Source organism: Papilio polytes, unplaced genomic scaffold, assembly GCF_000836215.1.
Source record: "Papilio polytes unplaced genomic scaffold, Ppol_1.0 DF823731.1, whole genome shotgun sequence".
NCBI classification, from domain to species: domain Eukaryota; kingdom Metazoa; phylum Arthropoda; class Insecta; order Lepidoptera; family Papilionidae; genus Papilio; species Papilio polytes.
The window spans coordinates 5,709,683-5,713,809 of record NW_013525473.1 but is presented as its reverse complement, the minus strand read 5'-3'; positions in this window follow the sequence as shown (position 1 = coordinate 5,713,809).

The following is a 4,127-nucleotide window of genomic DNA, read 5'->3' as shown; positions in this document are numbered from 1 at the left end:
CTAGGTACTTAAATTGCTATACCCTGCTCAAAGTCGAGCCGCAGAGTGATGGATTGATATATTTTTGTATCAAAAACTATATATAATTTTATTTGTCTTCTAAACTAGAATAAATTTTATGTAATTTTTAATTCCATGTGTCAGTGTAATTAGAATGCATAATTCAAAATGTAACATCAGTTAAAGCCGGGGATTATGGCACATCTGTTACGATTGCACATTTGTATTCAGAGTTTGTTCTCGCTGCAGCGGGATGTCCTAATGAATGTTGCGATGCGATCCATTCCTCAAGACATAATCCATTTTATTAAATGATCTATCTTTGTACTAAGAAACTGAGTCTCTCGCATGTTTCGTAAACGTTTTAGAGTTTGGGCAATTCTTTTTGCACGATACTAGAAAAATGTACGACTATATTTTATGCAAAAAAACAATCTAATATTTTTACTTTATAATATTAATACAGATTAAATTAAAAAAAGTCCGGTGTTGTTTTTTTTTTAATAACAAAAGGTGGCAAACGAGCAAGCGGCCACCTGAATCCGCCAAAATGGCGAAGCGACCGCTGCCCATAGACATCCGCAATTGCAAATGCGTTGCCTACCCTTATTCGACAGAGAAGGAGATGCACATAAAGAGGATATTTCCCCTACCTGTGCATCTCCTCCTCTGTCAAATCCACTTACCCTTACCATCCTCTCCTTATAAGAAAAGGGCGGCAAAGAGCAAGGGACTTAAATTGGGCCTCCGGCACCACACTCATCAGACGAAACACGGAATTGCTTCCACTTCACGCCTGTCTTCTGTGTGGTCGTGGTATTACACCGGGCGTGCCGGCCTATTCGTGCTAAGATGTTAAAGCGGGCACTACCACTGTAGTTGTAATATGTTGTAATATGATATTTAGATTCTGTATTTAACAAGTTTGGCTATTTGCTATAAAAATATGTAATCTATATAGACATCCGTTTATAGCTTAGACAAATAAATAATAGTTCGGTGTTTACTTTTAAAGAATTTGTAGCTTAAATAGCTGAACTGATTTCTGTAAAATTTGGTATATGTGTAGAGGATAGTCNGGAAGAACACATTGGCTACTCACTTTTGTTTTTTTTTTATTCCACGCGAACAGTATCGCGGGCGTACGCTAGTGTTACGATGTTAACAGACGAGAGAAGTTTGGCTTAATATTTGTCTTCCATAACTTGTCCCACTCCGTTACAATAGACATTCAGTTTTAAGTAGGATCTTGTGGTCTATTTGTTTGTGAACACTGCAAATGTGACTTACCAGTACTTTGTTGAATAAATTAATTAAGTCTTTTCTAAATTATTATCTTAAAATCTTTGAATTTTTCAACTAAGGATGCTTGATATATTTATAATATTTTCAATTTGATTTGAGAATATTCCATTGGGTCTATCAGTGGACCAATCGGCCCAACATGAAACATCCAATAGACCGATTTCTTAGTAAGCTTTTTTAAAAAAAAAAATGTGTGTCGTGAGGGCATCCGGTATCTGAAAGTAACAAAACAAGAACACTTCTAGAAAGTTTATTGTAAATTAAATCAATTACATACGACGTTGCCGCCTCGATGTAGCAATTTAATTGTAAGTTGTTTGTAAGTATGGGGTGCTTGAAGCAAAGGCGAAGGAACAAAGGAATTTAAAAAGAAGTCAAGGAAAAGTCAGAACAAAGTGTAAACCAAGTTGTAGGTGTTAAGTTACCGTATGCCTCCTGTGCTGTGTTCTAACTTAGATAACTAACTTTGATTTACTAGAGAGATATATTAAATTAACTGATTGAATTAAGATATAACGTAAACAATTTAAGTTAAACATTAATTAAGTTAATAAAATACAGTATATTAGATGCTTTTAAGTTATAAATTTAGTATCTCAACATATCTTTAGCCTTGTATGATGATGATACATGATTACATGCAAATTATAAAAATATAGCTTTCGCCCGCGACTCCGTCCGCGTGTAATTTAAAAAAAAATAAACAAAAGTGAGTATCCTATGCGTTCTTCCAGACTATCCTCTACATCTATACCAAATTTCATCGAAATCTGTTCAGCCGTTTAGGCTACAAACTCGTTTAGATTTGTTAAAACATCCATCCACCCATCCATCTAAACTTTTGCATTTATCATATTAGTATGATTGTAAAATGTTTTTCGGAATTCAAGAACAGTTCAATAACTCAAGTTGTTTCAATAACTTGTTATTCTACATGTCAATGCTATGTATGAATATATTTCGCATATTCGTGTTACCTTGAATAAATAAAAAGGATTTCCTTTTACATGCCATATCAAGAAAAGATTAAAAATAACGAAATCAATTCACGTATGCGATGTATTGGATTGGGATTTTATATGGAAGGGAAATTTAAAATTACATTTTATAAAAATGGTTTATTTCTTTTTAAACAGTTGCATATAAAAAAAGATTATGTACATATCTAGATAGCTATAGTAATAATTCATTTTCGTGCAGTCAAAGAAATATTTGTTAAAACTAGGCGTCACTACAGTGATCTTATTAATACTATAAATGCGAAAGTTTAGATGGATAGATTCCATTTGACGTAGTTGCAGAGGGCAGTTTGATAGAAGACACAGACTACTTGTGTTTTATTTTGTATTTCACCCAGACGGAGTCGCAGGCGAAAGCTACTTTATTTATAAAAATATATATACAAATTCTTTTAAAAGTAAAATGTTTCACACATTCGTCACTCCATTCGTAAAAATATTTACTCATTTGTCCCTTTTCGAGTAATTTTCAATTGAAACATATTACCTTCTTTTGTAAAAATGTCACGCCGGCTTTTTCCTGTCGTAGCTAAGTATTGGAAGACTTGAAACTCAATTTCGTTACTGAAAGCGGTTTAAAATACGCGTTTGCTGTATTAATTCTTAAGTCAATTTGTATAAGAACTGGGGATCGTTATATTCAAAGTAATATAAATAAAATTAAGAAAATAAATATGCTTTGACATTTATCGTAATTAAGGCTAGTATGTGGCTAAAAATATAAAGTATGTTTTAATAGGTTGTTTAAATAATCTGTCTATTATTTAGACGATTTATATAATTTCCTAGTTTTTATTGGATTACAGCATGTTTACGAATTTGTCCGTAGTTACACATTTTAATATGAGCTTCTGATTCACCACCTAGGATTTTGATACTTTTACTGACTATAATAATGTTTACTAATATCTTAGTTTCTGTCATTTGCTCGAGACTTCGCCCGTGTGAAATTTAAAAAATAATTGAAAACACGGCACACGTTACTCTTTTTTTTTATAATATAAAGTGGCAAACGAGCAAGCGACCACTGCCCATAAACATCCGCAATTACAGATGCGTTGACATAAAGAGGACATTTCCCCTTCCTATGCGTCTCCTTCACCGTCAACTCCAAATCCACTTTTCCTTCAAACAGTCAAATCCACTTTTCCTTCCTATCCTTTCCACTTAAGAAAAGGGTGGAAAGAGAAAAGGACTAAAATTAGGCCTCCGGCACCACACTCATCAGACCCACTCATCAGACACAGAATTGCTTCCACATTTCTGTTTTCTGTGTGGTCGTGGCGAGCCGGCCCATTCGTGCGAAGATGTTAAAGCGGGCACTACCACTGTTAAATATTTCTTTAACAGTACTCGCCGATAATTTAGCTTTTTGATGGTGAAAGAGTTTATGAAACCGACGCAGTAGTTTTTTTTAATTATTTCAATACATACAAAAATACAAATCTTTCCTTTTAATAATAACAGTATTAGATATAGAATAGTATCCAAGAACTATAGTTAGTGATAGAAGTAATTTCATAAAAATCACAAACTTATGTCTCGACGCAAGTAGTACAAAGCGAGTTTGAACTTTTCTCATCTAAGCCAGGCTGGCTGTTGCGGTTAAACTCACTCTAACAACTTTTTCATTCTACGCTAGAACAGCTACGAGTAAACACTGTCTTAGATTTGTTTATGTGTTCTTAATCCATTTTACAGATTAAAAAAATGTAGTTCATTTTGATCAAATGACCGCGACTTTGTCAACGCGAAGTTAAAAAGTAGTCTATAATATTCCCGCATTCATCAGCTTCATTCTCA